Source organism: Hordeum vulgare, chromosome 2H (genome assembly GCF_904849725.1).
Source record: "Hordeum vulgare subsp. vulgare chromosome 2H, MorexV3_pseudomolecules_assembly, whole genome shotgun sequence".
Classification (NCBI taxonomy): Eukaryota; Viridiplantae; Streptophyta; class Magnoliopsida; order Poales; family Poaceae; genus Hordeum; species Hordeum vulgare.
The window spans coordinates 586,539,288-586,565,190 of record NC_058519.1 but is presented as its reverse complement, the minus strand read 5'-3'; the positions used below and the strand labels follow the sequence as shown (position 1 = coordinate 586,565,190).

The window sequence follows — 25,903 nt, the reverse complement described above, 5'->3', positions numbered from 1 at the left end:
TCAGCACAACTTTCCACCCTCAGACAAGTGGTCAAGTTGAGAGAATCAATCAAATCCTTGAAGATATGCTCAGATCTTGTGTGATTTCTTTTGGCATGAAGTGGGAAGATTGCCTCCCGTTTGCCAAGTTCTCATACAACAACAACTTTCAAGCAAGATCATGCAAAGATCCATTTGAGATTCTATATGGCAGGAAGTGTCGTACCCCGCTCAATTGGTCTCAGATTGGTGAGTGTCAGATTCTTGGGAATGACATGATTGCTGAAGCAGAAGAAATGCGTCATGTCATTCGAGATAATCTCAAAGCATCTTAGTTCCGTCAAAAGAGCTACTACGATAGCAAGCATCATGACATGACTTTCCAACTTGATGATTTCGTCTATCTCAAAGTGTCTCCCATGAAGGGCACTCATCGCTTCGGCATCAAAGGAAAGCTTACTCCTCGGTTTTTTGGTCCATTCAAAGTTGTAGGCAAGAGAGGCGATCTTGCATATCAGTTCGAGCTTCCTTCCAACTTTTCCAATGTGCATGATGTGTTCCACATCTCTCAGCTTCGGAGATGCTTCAAGACTCCCGAGCGCATAGTTGATCTCGAGGACATTGATCTCTAGCCTGACCTATCCTATCATGAGCATCCAGTTGCAGTTCTTCAAGTGACTGAGCGCAAGACTCACAATAAATCAATCAAGTTCCTCAAAGTGCAATGGTCACATCATTCAGACAATGAGGCCACTTGGGAGCGCGAGGACCACCTCCGTTTCGAATTTCCAGAGTTCTTCCAGTCCTAGATCTCGGGACGAGATCCTCTTGTAGTTTCGGAGAGTTGTAACAGCCCAAGTGCTTTTCCTTCCCCTTCTTCTAATCATTTCCATGTTTGGCAACCTTGTGGTGCAATGTTATGGATGAGAGACTTGGTGATGTTGTCATTTCATGTGGATCATGCATCATGCATAGATTTAATTCTTTTGTCTTCCTTGTTTGGTCTTGGAGTGGTGGTGTCACCTTGGTGGTGTATGTGATTGCATGTGTCTTGTGATTGTTCTTGTGTAGTGTGGTGTGGGTGCAACAAGAGCCCTTCAAAAACCTTAGTTGCACCATGTACAAAACCCTCTCTCCTTTCAAATAGCTTAGGGCAGGTTTGAAGTTTCTGTTTTGGCCTATTAAAAATGTTCTAGTGATTTAAAACCCTTTTTAAAGATTTGTGGGTGGCAACACACATTTATTTTTATTTTATTTTTCCTTTCGTTTTATTTTAAAACAGAGCCACATTCAAATAAAACATGTTATATTTCTTTACTCTAAAATGTCCCACCTATTTTTATAAATAGGAGGTTCATTTTATATTTCCAAAAAGTATTTTTACTTTAACAAAAACTCTTTTCTTTTCTCCCTTGTTTTTATTTCAAATCTGCTATGGATATTAAAACATCCCTGTGTTTATTCCTGAGAGAGAGAGAGAGAGTGGGCCAGTAGCCTTTTAAACCCAGCCTGTTTTTCCCAGAGAGAGAGGCACAAACGAGTGGAGGGTCCAACCCACCCCCACGACCGTCTTCCTCCTCGCGCTACGTCACCCCTCGTACAACCTCCTCCTCCACCGCAGATGCTCTCCAGCTCTCATCAAACGGGCATGAGCGCGTGGATTGGCTTATATAGGAGCCCCTGCTATATCCTAGGGTTGCTGCATCCCTCCTCACCGCCGCCATCTCGTCTTCCCTCCTTCCTCTCCCTCTGCAAGGTAAGATTCAGAGGAGGTAGTGAGTTTCAAAAAGTTTAGAGGGAGACAAAGTTGGAGCGCAGCAGTCCACGCATCACCTCGTGGCCGGCGACCTCTCCCCGTGGCGTCCAAGATGTCCAGTGGCTCAAGGGAGCTCCCGACGTTCCATTTCCGTTGCTAGGGTGGCCGGAGGGCCACCACAGCAAGAGCCCCATCCTCGTCTCCGGCGAGTACCCGGAGTCGAAGCCCTACAGCAGCACAAGCTCGATCTGCCTCCCTGCACCCCGATCCTCTTCTCCGAGCTTTGGGTGAGTAGCCCCGACCTTCTCCTCCGCTTCCCTTTCCCTCTGCAACCCCGCGTGCGCCGGAAATTCGTCGGCGTGGCTCTGGCGCATGGCTGTAGTAGCAGCTTCGGTAGAGCTAGCGCAACATCAGTGTAGTGTAGTAGTGCACTGGATAGAGCAGCCCAGCGCGCAGCAGTGGCATAGGCAGCAGGAGCAGCTTCGCAGCGCGGGCCTCCCTCTCGTCACAGGCGTTGCTCCAGCGCGCACACATCGGTAGGCAGTAGCTTCAGGTCGCAGGGCAGCTCCAACAGTAGCTTCAGTAGGAGTAGGTGCAGCTCCGTCGCGCCGCCATCATGGTCCACCTCCCGACGCGTTTGCCGCGGGAATGGAAACCCCATGAACCCAGCAGCCCTCGCTGGTCTTCTTCCTCTCCGTTGGGCACCTGAGTCGTCGCCACCGTTCGCCTCTGCTTCGGTCGCCGGAGTAGCAGTGCATCGCCGAGGGTCCTGCCCAAAGAGCATACTCCCCCTCTTTGTTCAGATTCGTGAGCTTAGCCTAGTGGTAACACCCTCGGGGTGCAACCGAGAGGTTGAGTGTTTGATCCCTGCAACCCCCTCTTCTATTCCTTTGTTTTTCCTTCGTCTGGTGGGTTAGTTGCAGTGTTACCTTACCTGGATTGTTGCCTCTGTTCGAACAGCTACCGAGTGCTAGCCCAGTGGTAGCACAATGCATGTGTTTGTTGCACGTACAGGGTTCAAATCCCCCTGGCACCCTTTTGTTTTGGGTTTTATTTCCCTGTTGTGATTCAGTAGCAGAGATATACATATATGTGTTTATTCCCCTGTTAGAGCAGCTAGCAGAAGCTAGCCCAATGGTGGGGATAGCCAGCTCCACCAGAGAGATGGTGGGTTCAAATCCCCCTATATCTTTTTATTTAAAGTGTGAGTTCTGTGTATTACTGGGTGTGAGTATGACAGTGGGCCCTGTGGACCCACATGTCATTCAGAGAGGGGCCACTGCCAGGTGGGTCCCCTCCTCATAGTATTTCCCTGTTATTCTTTATTTTTCTTTGTGATTTTTCCTTGTGCTAAATAGGGCATATTTCCATTTCTGGAAATGTCCAGCCATGGACTTGCCAATTTGGGCGGGCGCAAGAACAGTTCATGTTCTTGAATATGTGTTGTAGTTTGATTATGTGCTATTATTTTTCACTGTTTGTGGTGTTTTTCTACATGCTACATGGGCAGTATTATATATGGATTTGGCATTGAAATCCCAATGAATCCAATGGTGGCATTTGATTCCAGATTTGTGCATTTCTGGAAAAGTTGCACTTTGTGGTGAAGTGGCGCTTTGTAGTATGAGTAAGGTAGTTTTCTGTGATTGGTTGAGGTTGTGCATACAAGCACCATATTGTCTGTTGCATCCTTTTCTGCTGGTGTTTACTTGCTGTTATTTTCTTGGGTAGCATCGGGAACGGAGAGCGAGTTCGTGGATTCTGGCGAGTTCATGCAGGAAGAGCAAGAGCAGTTCCAGTGTGAAGAAATCACACGCAAGATGATCGTGACCTTGACATCATTTCTAACTTTGTTATGCTTAGCAATTCATTTCTATCGTTACATCTCTCATGCCTATCACCTGATATATAGGCCATCAAACATTGACGTGAAACCTCAACCACCTTGCCTCCTAGCAAATACTGTGTGGCTAAGTTAGGCTTGCTCAACCACTAATTTGATAGCGTTGCTAGTTGCAGGTGCCAGCTGGTCCATGTGATAACATGGGCATTGATATCATGTTATTTAAATTTTTATTTAATTAACGCACCTATATATTTGGTAAGAGGCGGAAGGCTTGGCCTTATTGCTGGGTGTTTTGTTCCGTTTCTGCTGCCTTAGTTTCGGCTAACTGTGTTTGTTCCATAATTGAGCGCTCCCAACACTTTCGGGGTTGTTATGGGGACCCCCTCGATAAATCGTTTATTGCTAAGGCTTGTCTGGCAAGACCCAACTTTGGTGTTAATCTGCTAACAACTTAATAATAAAAAGCATGGGGAATAGCTACCCCGAGGAATTTAATCAAGAACCCGGGCCAGTGCTCCTCATGAGTGTTGGTCCAAAACGGTTAGCCTCCAGGGCCAGCACAAGTAAACTTGAGGTTTGGTTTTCCCCGTAGCTAGTTCCATCCGTCGTGTCCTGAGAATGAGATACACGGATCCTATCGGGTTTGTCGACACGTCGGGAGGTCTTGCTGAATTTTTCTTACCTTAGCGATATATCTTGCGCATCGGGATTTCGGTGAGACTTTGCGTCTTCTCAGAGTTGAGGTTTTCCACTAAGGGATCCGACAAGAGCGCGAGTTTCGTGATAGAGGATTTCTATGCGGCCTGTGGTAATTTGTGATGGATTAGTTGGAGCACCCCTGGAGGGTTAAATCTTTCGGAAAGCCGTGCCCACAGTTATGTGGAAAGTATGGATATTTTGTTAACATCCGCTTCTAGACAACTTAAAGTAACTTAATTAATGACTTGCCAACTGTGTGCGTGACCGTGACTGTTTCTTTCAGAGCTCTTTCGCTCATCGATAACATGGTGGGGTTATCAATGACGTAATTAGGTGTTCAGGATTACTTAGTGATCATTCTAGTCTTCGACCGTCTCACGTAGTCCACCACATGTTATTTTCTGTTCTTCGTAAGATAGCCACCATATATATGCTTAGGTTGCTGCAAACTCATACACTTACCCCTACCCCACCTAGCAACTTAATTAGACTCGATACCAAGGTCATGAGATTGTTGGGTCATTGTGACTCACCATATACTACAACCACCCACAGGTACAGGTGATGCAGAGGCAGATCAGATCGACCCTTACGAGCTCAAGTGGGAGTTCGATGAGGGCAGTGGCAGGATGTATGTGACCTACCTGGAGGACTAGAGGCGGTGGTGGTGATCGTGGGATAGTTACAATACCATCTAGCCTTGTCCATTTGTGCTGAATTTTGTCCAAGATACTCACTCTAGTGAGTGATCAACCCCAGCCAAGGATCTTGCCAAGAGGAGCACTATGCTGGCCACAACATATGCCAAACACCTTGTTGTTCATCCGCAGTTGACCTTGGTTCAGTCACATCAGGGACTTCGAGTGCCATCCAGCTGCATAATAAACTCTAGGACGGAAGGAGAACCCCGTGGACATGTTTTGGCCTCGAGCAGGGGGTGGCAAGGCCATGGCCGCGTGGTGACCATGCCAACTGTAGCCAAATCATAGCTCTATGCATTGGAGGCTTCGGGAGGGCACCTCCAGCGGGTTCTAGCTCATCCTCGAGTACCAGTGAGCTGCCCACAACACTCGCACACCCTCTGGAAGCCTCTCCCCTCATCCTCTTGCCGTGGACGACCGCTCCACCAGAGCACCGCCACGGTGGTGGGCTCTCGGAGCTTCTCCCGGCGTCAAGAGCCCCTCCCCGAGCTATTTAAGTGTGTCCCCGAGCTCCCCTCCTCACCAGCAATCCCATCCCTCTCTGAATCGAGCCCCAGAGCTCCCTCCCCACCGCAATTGGCGAAGCCCCATCGCCACTCCCCTCGCCCACTCTAGCGCCCCGTCCCTCCCCTCCTTTCTGCCCGAGGCCGCCGCCTCCCATATGTCTCGCCGAGCTGTCGCCGTCTCCGTCTTAACTAGGGAAGTGCTGCCGAAGCAGCACCCCTGGCGCGCGTCCGCCACCGCCTTCCGGTCAATGACTATAGCACTACCGGCCGGCTCTCGAGCCCTGGCGACCACCTGTGGACGCGACAGAGCACCGCGAGCTTGCCCCGCCCGTCCACGGGCGCCGCCGTGGCCCCGCGCGCTGGCATCGTGCCCAGCTGGTGCCGGCTCCGTTCTCTGTCGCGGGCTAGGAGACGACCAAGAGGAGAGAAGAAGGAGATGCAGTGGGCCCCGCCTGTCAGCCACTAGAGGTCGAGCCCGATTGAATAAGTGGAAACGTATTTCCGTAAGTACGCTTTCCAAGTTAGAAAGTGTACGCTATTCTTCTTCGGCTAAAAATACGTTTTCATTTGGTGAAAGCATATTTTCAATCCACTTTGGGTAAAAAGGCGTTTTCTAGTGCAGGAGGCGTACTCTGCCCAGAGGCATGTTCTGCTTTTCAGCCATGGCCCTGTTCGAGAGAATCGTTTTACAGATTGGTCCCTGATGTTCAAACGCCCATATCTTCACGACGTAACCCCGATTGAGGTAAAACCAACGCCCAATTCTTCGTATCGTCGAGCTCGTTCCGATGGTATCATTTTCATAATGTTTACACACTCTAAAAATGACCAATTTGCCCTTGCCCTTTCATCAGCCCTCTCCGAGAGAGAACAGTTTCTGGTGATCCTTTCCGCGGACTCTCCGCCCTTCTTCCCGGAGTATTCCTTGACCCCAGGCAAGCCGACCATCTGATATATGCCCTAAAGCATTGCTCTGTGATATTTATTGCGTGTTTAAAGTAATTAGCTTAGGCTTGTATGCGTAGTAGTGAGCTGTACGGGACACTACTGAACCCTTGCTTGCAATTTCTTCGATGATGATACCACGCCTCTGTCTAAGCTATTTTCGGCCTTCCGGGGTGTATGCCGACTTTATATCTCTCTTGTCAGCAACTGGCCCATGTTCTGAGCTGCTTTTCGGCCATCTCGGACATTTGTTGAATTTCTTTCCATAGTAGTGACCCTATGCTCTGAGCAGTTTTTCGGCCGTCTTAGGGAACTGCTACATTCTTTTTATCAACACCGTCTCATGCTCTCAGCTATTTTCCAGCCGCCTTGAGCCGGGGTTGAGTTATTCCGGTGATGTCCCAGATCTGAGTTGTAAAGACCGTTCTGGTGGCTACTGGTTTCTTTGTCGGTTTTATGCAAGGGTTTCGATGGTCGTAACTTACAATTAGAACTTGTAAAGTGATAACTTGCCATTTAAATTTTGTTGCACTAATGACTTGTCGTGATATTATATGGAGATAGATGGTTATGTTTCATGCTTAGCTACTGCCATCTCAAATTATTGTGATCAACAACCATGCTTGTTAAATACTTGCTAAGGCTAAACCTAGTCGATTGATCTAGAGTCACCTCTTCGGGCTTATCCGTGCAACCACATTTGCCGGTATGTGACGGCCTTGACTTGGTCTGCTCGCTGCTCTTTCAGCGGTACCAACAGACAGGGAAGGGTATGCGCGTGCGCTACCCTTGCCTGGTAGGCAGCGATAACCTTGTGAGCCCAGTTGATTGTTTTGTACCAGGTTCCCTGTTTGGGATAGTTTAGTTGGCCACGACGGTGGCAGGTGTCACAGGGTGAAACAGGGGCCACCCAGGGCAGGACTCCGGGCGAGGATGAATTCCGGTGGTACGATGGGAGAGTCATGGGTCAGGCGGGTTTCATTGGAGCAACGCTGGTCCACCCGAATGGGATCGCGAGGCCAGGTGCTCCATGGTGTGGGTACAGTGCACAACCTCTGCAGAGTGGAAAATTTATTCGAATAGCCGCGTCCACAGTATTGGACAGCCCATACATACCTCACTAGGTGGTCAACCATAGAAACAGTAATAATGCTGGAAGAACTTGTTCTATGATCAGAAGTACTCGATGACTTGTGAGTATTCGGACGGTCGTGGGACAACCCGTAAGAGAGTAAGTTGGATCTGGCTAAGAGTTGGATTGGATCATGAGAATATTCGGAGTATAAATCATTTACTTAATATGCTTTACCTTATCGTAATTACTTTAGTAGTTATCTTGCTGGATAATCCTGTTATATCATGATATTTAATCCTGCTAGATAGGTAAGCTATGCCATGATAAGTAATGTTGCTCTAATAACAAATGCATCCTGGAATGCCATGGATTGCATTGCTTGGTGTATATGTTAGTTTGGTTTGCTTATGAGTACATTCAAAAGTACCCAATGACCTTTAACATGGCCAGGTTCACATAAGGATCTGTCGTCCGCCGTCAAGGAGCCGTAGCATTCGCAGGCTAGGAGAGTAACCAAGTCAGATCCCTGTGGATTGGAGCCGCACCAAGACCATGTTGCCTTAGATTAAGATTTTCCACTACCATCACTCTTGTAATATATATTGTAAGACTTATATATCCATTAATAGAAATGCCTGTGTTCGTAATACTTGTTGTAAACGCGCATGCCAGACTGATTTCCTGGGCTGGTATGCGTGGCGACCGTCTGGCTACAGTGGTAATCAGGATGGGCGCCACAATGGATGGTATCAGAGAAGCCAGGCTGACCATAGGTTACCCTAGCCCGACTTCACTGTCTTGTGTTCAGTAGAAAGACCAGATGGATTTTAGCCATCTTTGCCACCTGGCACGACTACTATTGATCATAAGGAAACCCCATAGGTTTTTGGCTCCATCAGACCCCAACTCTCGTGTCCCTTGCCTCCGGTGTGAAACGCTCGAACCGGGCAACGACCCGTGAGCCCTGAAACCCCTTGGTAAACTAGATATCCTTACCTTGCTTCCTAGCCATGGCATTTCTCTTCTTACTCTAGTTTCCTTTGGGAAACGCCTATAAATTCTATCTCTCCTCGACAACCTTAGGAACGTTGACTAAGCCACTTTGGCTATAGTCCTGCATCGAGTGTGATGCTCCCTAAGGAAGTAGTAGGAGCTTGACACCAGTGCTACCAGAAGCATTGTGTGGTTTCACTTCTACATCCTTAGAGGTGCATCGACTGCGCTATATTACTTATACTAGTGGATCCTTGGCCACGTGGTTAAGGTCCGCAAGCACTTGAACTTTATTTGCTTCCTAGTTTTTCACGGTTTTTGTTTCTTTTGTTGGTTTCGTCTCTTCACTCCGACTGGATCCATCCGCAAGTGTTGTCAAGAAGATCAACATACCACTTGGATAATACCCAATAATCCAAATTCAGCAAGAGTCAAGCCAAGCCAACTGCCTCGTATTCAGAATAGCAACACCAAATCTGTCAAGAATGAAGAATGGGTCAGAAGTAGAATCCATGTGCAACAGACAAGGCCAGAATATACCCGAGGGGGGAGTTTACCTCAGAAAAAATCATGCCTAAGGAGCAGTCATATGAGCTACCAAGAAGGAACACCGATAAGGGCAAATTATTCCGGCCCCGATACAATGATTATTTTAGTTGGTAAGGTGAACCGAGTCTTTTCTCAATGGACCCCAAGAATTATTTATTCCCCACCGAGGACATGTTTCAAGAATGTGAATGAGCCAAAAGTAGCCATAAAACTCCGGTACGTTGGTACAAACTTCAAAGCATATTTTGAAGTTCACTGGTACAAATACAATTTTTTTGGGCAGTGTAAACAAGGTTTGCGAGAAATATTGATAAGTTTACGGTTGCCCAGAATCAATGAGAACTTCAAATGCTGGGAAGCTCAGCTGAACCGAATAGAATTATCTATCAATTGCTTATTATCAGAAACACCCGGTTTGAACATATGGTATTTTGAATTAATTGTCAACATGAAGTCTGCCTCAGTTCTGCAGCCTTTATAGCAGCGATGATTAGACCAGTAGAAGGACAAGCGGTGTGTGTGACCAATGGAAAATCCTCAGTCAAAGTATGGTCTATACCCGGTGTTGGGGATATTATCCGCTGCATGAATCACCCTATTGGGCCGGGTGAGGTTCATGGCGACTCATCTCTTGTGATCCAAAGATGGGCTTAGACCCGGAATACAGAAGGCGTTGAGTGATTTCCGAGCGAAGAGCCGGCTAGGCCCAAGAGCCCGAATGGCGACTCAGAGTCCGAGAAGAAGAAGACCTGCCATGGAGATTCCTTGCTTGAGAGACATGGCGACTTAGAGATACACCAGGTCACGACTTGATGATACGGCTTGGACTCTTGTAAACCTAGGGCCTCGACCTGTATATAAAGGTGAGCCTCTAGGGTTGATAGAGTTAAGTTACAGTCCATCGAGAGCTAGGTCAGGCGAGTTCCCCACCCTTGTAATCGATTCCACCATCAATATACACAAAGCAGGACATAGGCTTTACCTCCATTGGAGGGGCCGAACCTGGGTAAACCCGAGTCACCCTCCCGCTTAACCCCTTTGAGTCGCCACCAAGGTGCGATGGCTCCATATCTATGTCCTTTCACGAGGACATCTGCCGTGAGAAAACCACGATAGTTGGCACCCACCATGGGGCCTGCACACGGTAGAGTTGAGTTCTCAAAGAGAGCCCTTCTTGGGTTTTGAAGCTACGCGGTCGGCCTCATGACCAAGAGTCATTGCAGGAAGTTCTGCATCGACAACTCTCACTGGGGGCCTGAAGCCCATTCAATCGAATCTGGTTACCAGGCGCACTTTGGCAAGATCCATGTTTTCATCGGCAAATTTGGGGTTCCCGTCCCTGAGCCAGACATGTGCACCGACATCATCGAGCCAGCTCGGTTCGCCCAACCCGCCAAACGTCAGGTCAGGCTACGCCATGCTTTTGTTGGTTTTACACAGGGGGTCAACCTGCAGGATGTGCCGGTGATTGAGGAAAACACTCCTGTCAACTCGGACAACGAATCATCCATGGGCGATACAGATTCAATCTGCACCCTCCACGAAGCGAGGCTTGGGGGCTTGCCCAAGGCGGCAATTTCCGAGGAATTCCATGAACCTCAGCATCAGGTTGCCATCTACATGGCAGGAGCAGCAGTGGCTCAGCCAACCGCGGCGGGCAACGACGAAGCCAGCGGGTCAGGCAAGACTCCAGTTCATGCCGTGACAGATCTGATGGTTGGGATGTCTAAGCTCACGGCAGTCGTTGTGACTGCGGAAAACAAAGAATAGATTAACGCCAAGCTCGCAAAGCTGAAGCAGGAGATGACCAAGATCCAGGAGAGATCAAAGCCGGGGCAACCCGTACAGCGAGTCAGCAGGCCCAGATCGTTGAGGGGGCAGAGTGGCTAAGGGTTGAGAGATGGCGGCATGAATGCCAAAAGCACACTTCGGATGTGATTCACCAAAGGAGGCATCACAATCGCTTTCCGGTCGATCTAAACCCTATCCGACTCTTTGACATCCCACACACCACCAGGGTGGAGCATAAACCGCCACGGTGAGTCATTCAGCAGGTTGAGCCAGCTCAGCCACCACCCAATCCACAACCGCCTCAGCAAACACCGACCGAGCCACCACGCTTCCAGACGCCGCAGGGTCACTTTTCTAACCCCGTCGATAATGTGTTGGCCACGACCCGCAACTTAGAGTCTCTCCCCATTCATGGGAACTCCATAGCCAAAGTGGAAGCAAGGAACGCCATCGAGATGTTGAAAACGGCGGTGGTCCAACAAGCACAGTACTCTTATAGCCGTGATTGACTGCACTCTACACCCCATGCAAGTCACACCAAGAGCCGCCATGACGACCTCCCGTAGTGTCTAGCTGCGAGCAATGTCGATGCCCACATACCAACCCGCCTGGAGTGCAAGTCACACACGCCCAACACCTTGTGGATGCAGCGCGAGCCGCCCGCTTGACGGGTCAAGGCTATCATGCTTATGTGCCACCTTCCCCTGCGCACGACGAGTCAAGAGACAGAACATTAGGATACCCTGCTTGTCACTCGCCCTCCGCAACGAGTGCATGCCCAGGGACTTTAAAGGCCCGCGCAAGGTCTCCAACTACACGCGTGACCTTGAGCCGGGAGCGTGGGTTGAGAGCTACGAGCTTGCGATGGACATGCTCGACGTAAGTGACGCGGTATGTGTCAAGTACTTCACAATGATGCTAGAAGGAACGACGCACACTTGGTTGAAGAATTTGCCGCCCAACTCCATCAACACCTGTGCCGAGTTGAAGGAATGATTCATCAAAATCTTCAGAGGAACCTGCAAGCGTCTGATGACCATTATGGAGTTACAACACTGTGTCCAACGCGTTGATGAGTCGGCCCATCACTGGACGCAGAGGGTTGCGGAGATAATCCATTCATCAGATGGTATAACAACGGCTCAGGTTGTGCTGATTTTAGAGAAGAACTATCATTTCTAGCCCTTGGTGTTGAAGCTTGGGTGACTCAAGCGGAAAGTGCAGGATATGGGCGAGTTGATGGATACCTTAACTAGGTATGCCGAGTCAGATGGCACCAAAGACCCTGGAGAGGATGATGACAAAGTCAGCGATGCCAGGAAGGGAGAGCCGACCAAGCATTCCCAAGCCCAGGGGCGCAACAACAACAACCATGGAGGTCAAGGGAAGAGAAGGCAGAAGGAGGGTGTTACTGACTTCGTCACCAATACTAATACCAGGACCAGGAATCAGCGTCAGAAGAAGATTGAGCATCGGGGTTTCAGTGGCAAAATACCACGTAATTACGAGGAGATTCTCAAGGTCCCCTGTCCGCAGCATAGCACAATAGATGGTCCGGCCACTCATTCTTGGGGAAATTGTTTTGTGACGCAAGAGTTCCGTGTCGAGGCAGTCAAGAACAACCAAGGAGGAAGTGGAGGCGGACACCCGAATCAATTTGGTCCGGGCGGCTCACAAGGGAATCCGTTTGGCGGCTTCCCCAACCTTGGTCCATAGGGCGGGTCACACACTAACGCACGACAATACCCGGTCCAAGGCAACCAGCAATATAGTGCCCAGGGCGGCTTTCAACAGCAACATAACCTGGGCGGCTCCCGGCAGCAGAACAGCAATGGCGGTTTCCAAAATAATCCCAAGCAGTTGAATGGCGAGCAGTATCATGTGTTTACCTCCAATACCTGCAAACAGGACACGAGGGTTAAGCAGAGAGCCATCAACATGGCTGAGTCGGCGCTTCCCAGGAATCTCAACTGGTCTGAGCTGCTTGTCACCTGGAATAGGGAGGACCACCCGCCCCAGGTTGATAACCCTGGCGACTTGGCGTTTGTTGTGGCACCACAAGTTGGGGGATACACCCTCTCCAAAGTCCTCATGGACGGCGGCAGTAGTATAAACATCTTATACTATGACACTTTTGGGAGAATGAACTTCTCTGAGGGCGACTTCATGCCCTCCTCCACGGTCTTCCACGACATTGTCCCGGGTAAGTCGGCATATCCTGTTGGGTGGATTAAACTCAATCTGGCTTTTGGCACCGAGTCTAACTATAGGAGCGAGTCTCTGACGTTTGAGGTGGTCAAGATCAAGAGTCCTTATCATGCGCTCTTCGGTCAGCCGGCTTACGCCCACTTCATGGCCCGCCCATGTTATGTCTACCTGAAGCTCAAAATGCCAGGTCCAAGGGGAACTTGGCTAAATCAAGACTGTCTGCAAGTTGAGTTGCTGCTAGGAGAGACTCCCTCACACAACATGTATAATCCTCTTGAGTGAATTCTGACCCGTCGTCTTTATATTCTGGGAACCCACCAGCTATCTCCTCCAGCTTAAGTTCTGGAGCATAAGCCAAGCATCGGCTAAGGGTGTTAATTATTCCTTTCCGGGCGGCTGATTTCTTCAACTCCTCAATCTGCTTTGGCATTGTGGACATGCACCTCAACATATGCTTGATGGTCTTCACTGGATCTTTATCACTCATGATGGTTTTGATAGTCATCAAGCCACCAGCATACATTTGCTCAGTGAGACTATATATTGCATTCAACTTTAACACACAATCATCGTGGAGGTTGGCAGGTCTAGGGCCTGCAGCAAGGATACAAATTCATAAGTCGCCACTGGGATATATATATATATATTACTTTAAATGAAACAAGTAAGGACACTAGTAGATACTTACCAAACACAACATTAGCCAGTCTGGAGATATGAAGTTTCAGTCCAGACAGTTCTTGAACGGTGATTTTCATTTGTTCTTCGGCCTCTTCGGCACGCTTCAGCAAGGTGGCTCGTTCAGACTCGGCTTTTTCTTCAAAAAAATTGTGATCCACCTTCAATTTCCCCATATCCATCAGCGCAAGGTGAAGTTTGTCTTCGCCTTAGCCCGGGCATCTTGCTGCTCGGTCAGGCTTTGTTTCAAGCTGGCCATGGTTGAGTCGGCCTGGGTCAAAGATTCCTGCAAAAGTCCGGACGTTCATGACAAGTTTCATGCATATTGCAAGTAATATCCCTGATGCTTGGGGGCTAATGTATGATTCAAATTTTCCATGACTACCATTTGAACAAACCCGGCTCATCTTGAAGAAGATGACCCGGCCCTTGGGGGCTAGTGGTTGAAGCTTTCTTAAAATATAAAAAAAGACCCGACGCACCTTCAAGAAGATGACCCGGCCCTTGGGGGCTACAGGTTGAATCTTTCTTCAAATATAAAACAAGACCCGACTCAACTTCAAGAAGATGACCCGGCCCTTGGGCGCTACCGGTTGAAGCTTTCTTAAAATATAAAATAAGATCCGGCTCATCTTCAAGAAGATAACCCGGCCCATGCAGGCTACAGGTTTAAGCTTCCTTCAGATATACACCAAGACCCGACTCATCTTCAAGAAGATGACCTGGCCCTTGGGGGTGCAAATTGAAGTTGTCTACAAAGTTTTTTCACAAGACTCCGACTCATCATTAACAAGATGACTCGCCTCTTGGAGGGCTAATGGGAGTACATGGAAAACGAGGGGGATGAAAGGTATCATACCTCATGTTTTTTCTTCATTAGGTTTACCAGGGTTTTTCCATATCACGACTCGCCGCGAGGCGACTCAGATAGCCAGAATGCAATTCTTTGAAGTCCAGCTTCTCAATATTGGAAGATCCATTTTGGTTTTGCTTTCTTCATAAGGATCGGCACTTCCTTGGACGTATGCTTCGTCAATACTGTGGATACAAGCTCAGAGTAACCTCTTCCGGTAATAATGACTTGGTCCGGGTCAGGTATTATGTCTTTAGTCGCTTTTTGAGGGCATGCCGTGTTAAGATCGTCGACAGTCTTCTTCTGCACGCTTGGCGGCTTGTCAGGAATATCGGGAAGGTCGTCCGGAGCATCTGTATGAGGTTCAGCTGGCTCGTCCTGAGCTTCAAGAATAGAAGTAGTTATTCCCTTTTTCCCAAATGCCCTGGGGTTAGCTCATGACTCGCTAGTTTTTTTGTTTTTGGCTTGAGCCCTGACTGGCACTCTCTGGCAATAGCTAGACGAATGCTGATTCTGTGACAACAAACCTTCCCTTGCAAAGGCACCAAAAGAATGCTACTAGCACTCCCCAGCAATGAAACTAGGAGAATGTGGTTGATGGCCCATCAGCGCGTGGGTTCGCAGCAGTTTTCGAGGGTAGAGTATTCGACCCAAATTTGTTGGTACGCCTATAGGAGGTGAGAGGATACTCTCAAGTATTAGCAGCTGAATGCGTCAGATTCAACCACACCTGAAAGATTAGTATATGCAAGCAAAGTAGTATGATAACAACGGTGTCACAAACGATCTGTTGACGGCAGACTATTTCTAACGATTGTATCAATGGCGCCAAGTTGCCTAGTTGACGGAAGTTGTCAGTTCCTGTCAACGACCAGCGAATCTAGATTGTAGCAAGTAGCACAGTGTAACGAGTAATAGAAGTGGCAAGGAACAACAATAGTAACAGCAGTAGCAAGCGACAGTAGTAGCAACAGTAGCAGCAGAGCAAGACAAGTAACAGCAGCAGAGCAAGACAAGTAACAGCGGCAGAGCAAGACAAGTAACAGAAACAACAACAGTAGTAACTGCAGAGCAAGACAAGTAACAACAACACTAGGACAAACTCGTAGGCAATGGGTCGGTGATTTGTTTGGATGATATTCATCATGCAACAGTAATCAAACAGAGAGATAAGTGGCTAGCTCCCGTTCGTCAATGTGATGTAGGCATGCATTCCGTGTGCCGTCATACGTGCTTAAGGAAAAGAACTTGCATGACATCTATTGCCCATCCCTCCCGCGGCAGCGGGGTCCAAAAGGAAACTACGGGATATTAAGGTTCTCCTTTTAATAAAGAACCGGACCAACGCACTAGCACTTGGTGAACATGTGAACTCCTCAAACTATGGTCATCACCGGGAGTGGTTCCGGTTATTGTCACTCCGGGGTTGCCGGATCATAACACATGGTAGGTAACTACAACTTGCAAGATCGGATCTAAAACACACATATATTGGTGACAACATAATAATTTAAGATCTGAAATCATGGCACTCGGGCCCTAGTGACAAGCGTTAAGCATGGCAAAGTAGTAGCAACATCAATCTCAGAACATAGTGGATACTACGGATCAATCCCCATCAAAACTAACTCGATTACATGATAGATCTCATCCTACTCATCACCGCCCAGCGAGCCTACGAACAGATTACTCACGAACGACGAAGAGCTTCATGGAATTGGAGAGGGAAGAAGGTTGATGATGACGATGGCGACGATTTCCCCTCTCCGGAGCCCAAAACAGACTCCAGATCTGCCCTCCAGATGAAGAACAGGTTGTGGTGGCGCCTCCGTATCGCAAACGCGACGAAATCTTCTCTTCTTATTTTTTCTGGGACGAAAGTGAACTTATAGAGCTGAGGTTGGGGGCGGCAGAGCCGTGTGGGCCCCACAAGCTTGCCCACCGCCACCAGGGGGTGGCGGAGGCAGGGCTTGTGGCCCACTGGCCCACCCCCTCAGGTGGATCTTGGCGCAGGTATTTTTCATATTTTCCAAAAATGCTCCCCGTAAATTTTCAGGACATTTGGAGAACTTTGATTTCTGCACTAAAATAACACCAAGGCAATTCTGCTGAAAACAGCGTCAGTCGAGGTTAGTTCCATTCAAATCATGCAAATTAGAGTCCAAAACAAGGGCAAAAGAGTTTGGAAAAGTAGATACGATGGAGACGTATCAACTCCCCCAAGCTTAAAACCTTGCTTGTCCTCAAGTAACTCAGTTGAAAAACTGAGAGAGAAAGAAAAAACTTTGACAAACTCTGTTTGATCTTGTTGTTGCAACTATGTCTAACTCATAACCAAAATTTCAGCAAGATCACAAGTTAACCACATAAGCAAGTGACACAAAGGTCTCACGGTAAACTAATATCAATGACATAATCAGCTAACGAGCAAATAATAATGAGTTTCAAATACCAACACTTTAATCAAAACAAGCATGAAGCAATATGAATAGGTGGTATCTCGCTAGCTCTTTCTGAAACCGCAAAACATAAATGTAGAGCACTTTCAAAGATCAAGGGCTGACTAAACATTGTAATTCATAGAAACGAAGATCCAGTCATAGTCATACTCAATATCAATCAAACGCAAAGCATTAAAATGACAGAGGTGCTCTCTAATTGGTTCTTATAGAAAAGGAGGATGACTCAAAAGGAAAATAAATAGACAGGCCCTTCGCAGAGGGAAGCATTGATTTGCAGAGGTGCCAGAGCTCAAGCTTTGAAAACAGAGATAATAATTTTGGGTGGCATGCTTTCATTGTCAACGTAGTGACCAAGAGTTCGCAATATCTTCCATGCTACTCATGCTATAGGCGGTTCCCAAACAGAAAAGTAAAGTTTTAACTCCCCCACCACCAATCAATCACACTCCACAGCTAGCCGAATCCTCGGGTACCGTGCATACTAACATCAATCCGGGGGGAGTCTTGTTTTACAGTTATGTTTTCGAATTAAGCGTGGAACTGGGCATTCCAATTACCGGCCCCTTTCTCGTGAATGACAATGAATAAACACATGTCGAGGATAACGCTCCTAGCATGGAAGATACCAATAGCCCTCTGTCACCACATGAGCGGTTCGGGTATGCAAAACAGATTATTTCTTGAAGATTTAGAGAATGGCACATGCAAATTTACTTGGAACGGCAGGTAGATACCGCAAAATAGGTAGGTATGGTGGACTCTCATGGAAAAACTTTTGTGTTTATGGAAGTGGATGCACAAGCAGTATTCCGCTTAGTACAAGTGAAGGCTAGCAAAAGACTGGGAAGCGACCAACTAGAGAGCGACAACAGTCATCAAGATGCGATGAGTTTGACTAACATTGAATGGAAGCATGAACAAGAAATAAATCACCATGAACACGAACATCATAGAGGCTATGTTGATTTTGTTTCAACTACATGCATGAACATGCGCCAAGTCAAGCCACTTGAAACATTCAAAGGAGAATCCCATCCTATCATACTACATCATAGTCATCTCAAAATCTATGTTGGCATTCAAGACAAACCATTATAAGCTCTCACCTAAATAAGCATGGCATCAGAAACTTTGATCTCTAAGTTGTCATTGCAAACATGGTTCTCTCACAACAAAGCTGAATCTGTGTCGACAAGCTAGTCAAATTTACAAAAACAAAATAGATAGAGTTCATACCAGCTTTTCAGTCTCGGTCACTTCATAATATATCATCATTATTGCCTTTCACTTGCACGATCGAACGATGTGAACAATAATAAGCGTGCTCGTGCATTGGACTAAGCTGAATCTGCAGGCAAACACAAAGGAGAAGACAAAGTAATATGGCTCTTTGAAAGCTAAACAGATATGCATGCAAGAACCACTAAACATTGTAACCAAGATCTTCTACCTTGACCCAAAGAAAAAGAAAACTATTTACACGGGAAAGCTCCCAACAAGCAAAGGAAGAAAGAAAAATATTTTTGGGTTTTCTCAAAAGGACACAAAACAAGAAAACAAGAAAACAAAAATAAACTAGCATGGACAATACAATGGCAAAGTGTAAACACCGGCTAACACGTACTCCCCCAAGCTTAGCCTTTTGGCCTAGCTTGGTCTACTCCCATGGATGGTCCTGGCGAAACCCAAAATCATAATGGGTGTTATACGGGAGTGCTGTAGCCACTGCCTGAATAGCTCTCTCGCAAAGTCGAGCAGCCGTCGCCTCCCTCTCATACTCCTCTGCCTCTCCTATGGTTATGTAGTATCTTTGTTTTACCTGAAAGTCAAAGAAAGCAGGAGCAGGAAGGGTAATAGGGAAAACACGCTGCCGATTAAATATCAAGCGGTATAGGAGGGATCCTTGAACTCTCTCAAGGAACTGGTAGCATGTTAAAGCGAGACGATCAAGGTCGGCTGTACGGAGAGGAGGGTCTTATGAAGGATGGATATTCCAAAAAAAATTTGCTAAGCGTGTAGCACAAACTCCACCAAAGAAATCCCCCTCACTGACATTTTTATTCAGCCTCCTTGCTATTATAGCTCCCATATTGAAGCTCCTGTCACCTGTTATTGCACTCTTAAGGATACTAAGGTCGGAAGCGCCTACGTGACAATGTGCACCCTTGCCGTTAATGCACCTACCTATGAAGAGGGCAAAGTAGTGTAAGGAAGGGAAATGGATGCTTCCTATGGTGGCTTGCGTGATATCTCTGGTTTCTCCAACAGTTATACTGGAGACAAAGTCTCTGACCGATGATTTAGAAGGATCATTAATACTACCCCCATCGGGTATCTTGCAAATCCTATTGAAATCCTCCAAATCCATGGTATAGGATTTATCGTACAGATCAAATAGTATGGATGAGTCACGGCCAACTGAAAAATTAAATCTATGCACGAAAGAGGCAGTGAGCATAGCATACTGTTCACATTTATCTGAGAGGAATTCTTCTAACCCGGCATTGCGGACAAGTGTATCAAACTCATCCTTGAAACCTGCTTCGATCATAAACTCATGGGAAGGCCATTCACATGGTTGCACCGATGCGTCCCTTAGTTGAAAAGGTTCGAGCTCCTGAAAAGAAAGACGGGGACCCTTCTTACTTGAGGAACCACCATGAAACTTCCTCCTGAACATAATTCCCTTTTGCTGAAATTTTTGAAGTTCAAGAGAAAAGTGAATGAAGGCCAACCACACCTTATAGCAACTACTCCTACTAGTGCATAGAGACCGTATGACATGCTAAAACTACTTGGGACCAGCTAAAATCAACCTTTCTAGCTCAAGAACAGGGTCGCCAAGGTAGCAAAAATACGCGAAAGATAAAGCACTAGAGCAAAAACTAATTGGACCAATGGAGGAGTCACTTACTAAGGAGTAATTTCCCCAAAACGGTTCGGAGAATGGTGCTTTGAGCAAGGAGATCGAAAATCACAGCCAAATGAGCAAGAACACGGGTTTGAGTTGTGAAACAATTTTTTCTGGAGGTGGAAGAAGAGGCTGGGAGCTGGAATGTGTGGAGGGGGTCCCTGTGGGCCCCACAAGCTTGCCCTCCGCCACCAGGGGGTGGTGGTGGCAGGGCTTGTGGCCCACTGGTCTGGCCCCTAGGCCAGCTCTCAGGCCTAGTAATTTTCAAAAAATCCAAAAACATTCATACTAAATTTTCAGGACCATCGGAGAACTTTTATTTTCGAGGTATTTTTCTCCGGGACGCTAAAACAGAAAACAGGAAAACCTAAACTAATTCCATCATTTTTCTTCTAAGCAACAGAAAATGAAAGCTCAAAACAGAGGTATGTGACTCTTTGATTCATCCATTTCATGGTCATCGAAAGAAATCCATCAATAGGATTGATCAAGTCCTCATGACAAATCGTTCTGCAATCTCAAGAGAGAACGGAGAATTTTCTAATAGCCACTAAGTCACCTCAATGGGGATATGTATCTCCCCAACAAGCAAATCATACTTCATCTTAACACGAGGAATAGGGCATTCAAAGCTCCCAATAAGAATCGATGAAGTCTTTTCGATAGCATTGATGCAATGTACTTGATATCGTTTCTTCGGAAAGTGCACTGTGTGCTCATTACCGTTGACATGGAAAGTAACATTGCCTTCGTTGCAATCTATAACAGCCCCTGCAGTGTTTAAAAAGGGTCTTCCGAGGATGACAGCCATGGCATCGTCCTCGGGAATATCCAAGATAACAAAGTCTATTAAGATAGTGGTGTTAGCAACCACAACAGGAACATCCTCGCAAATGCCGATAGGGAAAGCAGTTGATTTGTCGGCCATTTGCAGAGAAATTTTTGTGGGTCTCAACTTATCCAACTCAAGTATATGATAAAGAGAGAGCGGCATAACAATAACACCGGCTCCTAGGTCACATAAGGCAGTTCTTACGTAGTTTCCTTTAATGGAGCAAGGTATAGTGGGCACTCCGGGATCACCAAGTTTCTTAGGAGTTGCACCTTTGAAAGTGTAGTTGGCAAGCATGGTGGAGATCTCAGGATCTGGTATCTTCCGTTTATTAGTCACGATATCTTTCATGTACTTGGCATACGGAGACATCTTGAGCATATCAGTTAACCGCATCTGCAGAAAGATGGGTCTTATCATCTCAACGAAGCGCTCAAAATCCTCATCATCCTTTTTCTTGGATGGCTTAGGAGGAAAGGGCATAGATCTCTGAACCCATGGCTCCCTTTCTTTACCATGCTTCCTAGCAGTGAATTCATTCTTATCGTATTTCTTGGGTTGTGGATTATCAGGATTAACCGTAGGTTCAATCTCCACATCCTCATCATTCCTAGGTTGAGCATTATTATGAACATCACTGTCCATATTGTCACCAGGTTCATGTTCATCACCAAATTGTGTTTCCGCATCAGACGCAGAAATATCATTAGGTTCTTCAGGTGTGACAGTATTTGGTGAACTGGCATGTAGGTTCCTATCATCCTTCTTCTTGTCCTTAGGATGACTGGGTGTATCAGCATTGATTCCTTGAGAATCTTGATCAATTCTCTTAGGATGACCTTCAGGATACAAAGGTTCCTGAGTCATTTTGCCTCCTCTAGTAATGACTCTGACAGAGTTGTCATTTAATTCATTGAGTAGGTCATTCTGAGCTTGAAGTACTTGTTCTACCCGAGTAGTAATCATAGAGGCATGTTTACTCAGGAGCTTTAGATCATTGACATTTCTGTCTACACAAGCACTTAAATGGCTAAGCATATGAGTGCTTTGTTCCAAATGTCTGCTAACATAATCATTGAAACATTGTTGTTTGGCAACAAAGTTGACAAATTCATCAAGGCATAGGCTAGCAGGTTTGTCAAAAGGAATATCACTCTCATCAAACCTACTCAGAGAATTCACTTCTACTACCTGTATCGGGTTATCGAGACCATGGATCTCTTCGATAGGTGGTAGATTTTTGACATCTTCAGATCTAATGCCTTTCTCTTGCATATCTTCAGGACTGAGGAATAGAATACCTCTTTTCTTAGGAGTTGGCTTAGGAGGTGGTTCGGGAATAGTCCAAGCATTATCGTTGATCAAGATGTTATTCAGTAGGGTCTCAGCTTGTTCTACAGTTCGCTCCCTAAAAACACAACCGACACAACTATCTAGGTGGTCTCTGGAGGCATCGGTAAGTCCGTTATAGAGGATATCAAGTATCTCGTTCTTCTTAAGAGGGTGATGAGGCAAAGCATTGTGTAGCTGGATGAGCCTCCCCCAAGCTCGTGGGGGACTCTCTTCTTGGAGTTGAGCAAAGTTGTATATTTCCTACAAGGCAGCTTGCTTCTTATGGACGGGGAAATATTTCTCACAGAAGTAATAGACCATATCCTGGGGACTACTCACACATCCAGGAGCAAGAGAGGTGAACCAGGCTTTAGCGTCATCCTTTAGAGAGAAAGGAAACAACTTAAGGATATAGTAGTGGTGGATCTTCTCCTCATTAGTGAAAAGGGTGGCTATATCGTGTAGTTTGGCAAGATGGGCTACGACCATCTCAGACTCATAACCGTGAAAAGGATCAGATTCGACTAGAGACATTATCTCAGGATCGACAAAGAATTCATAATCCTTATCGGTGATAAAGATAGGTGAAGTGGCAAACTTCGGGTCGTATTTCATCCTAGCTTTCACAGATTTTTCCTTCCACTTGAGAAGTAATTTTTCAGTGTCATAGGCATCCTTACACGCAAGAAAATCCTCAGCTATCTCTCCCTCCATAACGTAATACTCAGGTATATCAGGCAATTCATATCTAGGAGAGCTAGATCTAACAGGAGCAAAAGCAGGTTCTATCTAAATAGTATCGGCAGTTTGAGAAGCATCACGAGCATTGGCAGTAACTCTAGCAATATGAGCATCAAGGAATACCCCTAGTGGAACATTAGGCAAAGTAGTATCTCTAGTAGTATCAAGCATAACATCATCAGGCAAAATAGCATCTCTAGCAGTATCAAGCATAGCATCATCAGGCAAAACAACATCTCTAGCATCATCAGGCAAAGTAGTATCAGGCATAACATCTCTAGCAATATCAGGCAAAGCAGTATCAGGAATAGTATCAAGCATAACATCTCTAGCAATAGCATCATAAGCATCATCAAGCGCAGGCGACATATCAAGATTTCTAGCAGGAGGTGATGTCACAAACTTACTCATAACTGAAGGTGAATCAAGTGCAGAGCTAGATGGCAATTCCTTACCTCCCCTCGTAGTTGAGGGCAAGACTTTGGTTTTCGGATCCTTCAGATTCTTCATAGTGATCAGCAGATATAAATCCCAAGTGACTGAGAGAATATAGCAATACCTCCCCGGCAACGGCGCTAGAAATATGCTGACTGACACTCTCTCGCAATAGCTAGACGAATGTTGATTCTGTGACAACAAACCTTCCCTTGCAACGACACCAAAAGAATGCTACTAGCACTCCCCAACAATGAAACTAGAAGAATGTGGTTGACGGCCCATCAGCGTGTGGGTTCGCAGCAGTTTTCGAGGGTGGCTATTCGACCCAAATTTGTTGGTACGCCTATAGGAGGTGAGAGGATACTCTCAAGTATTAGCAACTGAATGCGTCAGATTCAACCACACCTGAAAGATTTGTATATGCAAGCAAAGTAGTATGATAACAACGGTGTCAGAAATGATCTGTTGACGGCAGACTATTTCTAACGATTGTATCAATGGCGCCAAGTTGCCTAGTTGACGGAAGTTGTCAGTTCCTGTCAACGACCAGCGAATCTAGATTGTAGCAAGTAGCACAGTGTAACGAGTAATAGAAGTGGCAAGGAACAATAGTAGTGACAGCAGTAGCAAGTAGCAACAGTAGCAAGCGACAGTAGTAGCAACAGTAGCAGTAGAGCAAGAGAAGTAACAGCAGTAGAGCAATACAAGTAACAGCAGCAGAGCAAGACAAGTAACAGCAGCAGCAATAGTAGTAACAGCAGAGCAAGACAAGTAACAACAGCAGCAACAGTAGTAACAGCAGAGCAAGACAAGTAACAACAGTAGTATGACAAACTCGTAGGCAATGGGTTGGTGATTTGTTTGGATGATATTCATCATGCAACAGTTATAAAATGGAGAGATATGTGGCTAGCTCCCGTTCGTCAATGTGATGTAGGAATGCATTCCGTGTGCCGTCATATGTGCTTAGGGAAAAGAACTTGCATGACATCTATTGTCCATCCCTCCCATGGCAGCGGGGTCCAAAGGGAAACTACAGGATATTAAGGTTCTCCTTTTAATAAAGAACCGGACCAACACATTAGCACTTGGTGAACATATGAACTCCTCAAACTATGGTCATCACCGGGAGTGGTTCCGGTTATTGTCACTCCGGGGTTGCCGGATCATAACACATGGTAGGTAACTACAACTTGCAAGATCGGATCTAAAACACACATATATTGGTGACAACATAATAATTTCAGATCTGAAATCATGGCACTCGGGCCCTAGTGACAAGCGTTAAGCATGGCAAAGTAGTAGCAACATCAATCTCAGAACATAGTGGATACTAGGGATCAATCCCCATCAAAACTAACTCGATTACATGATAGATCTCATCCTACTCATCACCGCCCATCGAGCCTACGAATAGATTACTCACGAACGACGAAGAGCTTCATGGAATTGGAGAGGGAAGAAGGTTGATGATGAGGATGGCGACGATTTCCCCTCTCCGGAGCCCAAAACGGACTCCAGATCTGCCCTCCAGATGAATAACAGGTTGTGGCGGCGTCTCCGTATCGCAAACGCGACGAAATCTTCTCTTCTTATTTTTTCTGGGACGAAAGTGAACTTATAGAGCTCAGGTTGGGGGCAGCAGAGCTGTGTAGGCCCCACAAGCTTGCCCACCGCCACCCGGGGGTGGCGGGGGCAGGGCTTTGGCCCAGTGGCCCACACCCTCACGTTGATCTTGGTGCAGGTATTTTTCATATTTTCCAAAAATGCTCCCCGTAAAAATGCGTCAGTCCAGGTTAGTTCCATTCAAATCATGCAAATTAGAGTCCAAAACAAGGGCAAAAGAGTTTGGAAAAGTAGATACGATGGAGACGTATCAAGCCCTACAAGGATGGTGGCTATGTTAAATATGGAAGAGGAAAGCTTAAGGAACATAATGGCAAGAGGATTTACCCCTGGAAGCGGATTAAGGGTGGCATAGCCGAAGCAGTTTAGTCATCGGACGAAGGAGGCGAAACCTATTAAAACAAAAGATTTAAAGGGTTGAGTAGGCTGTGAGAAAAGGTTGCACAGGAAAGAAGGATATTTAAGACAGTAATGTACCTCGCTCTGGTGCTTGCAACCTGCCGTTTTCTTGGGCAAGCCTTCCAAGAGATCCTCGGAAAGGCTTCGAGTGTGACGTTTTGGAGTATAACCCGCCCTCTTCAAAAGGAAATTGGGATCCAGATGAGCATATGGGTGAGACATGGGGACTTTCCTACAGAATCACCTTGCTGGCTTGGGGGAAGAAAAATCAGAGTCGAAAGATACGGAAATTACCTCGACGTCTTCATCTTGGCTCTCCAAGTCATCATCTTGTAAATGAAAACAACGACACTTAAGCATGGACTGTGTGGAAATAGGAAGAAAGGAAAAAAATGCCTACCTCTGAGGGCTCCTCAGCGGCCCGAGACACGCCCACAACGGATGATTCTACGGTGGCGGCTGTGCCCTTGTTTTTCTTTTTCGGGGGGTCCTTCGCCTTCGTCTTATTGACAGTGGCTTTTGGCCTTTGTTTCCAGAAAGGCGAGTTCTTCTGATTAACATAATTAGAACCCGGGTAAGAAGA

At 46.6% G+C, this 25,903-nt stretch overlaps 1 long non-coding RNA gene across 1 annotated transcript; it reads left to right on the top strand.

Annotated features, from left to right (window-relative positions):
• Positions 1–5,330: 5,330 nt before the first annotated feature.
• On the top strand, positions 5,331–8,154 carry LOC123430645. The gene is made up of 3 exons (XR_006622966.1): positions 5,331–5,990; positions 6,110–6,232; positions 6,342–8,154. It is a non-coding gene; the product is annotated as an uncharacterized LOC123430645 (long non-coding RNA).
• The last annotated feature ends 17,749 nt before the right edge of the window (positions 8,155–25,903 follow it).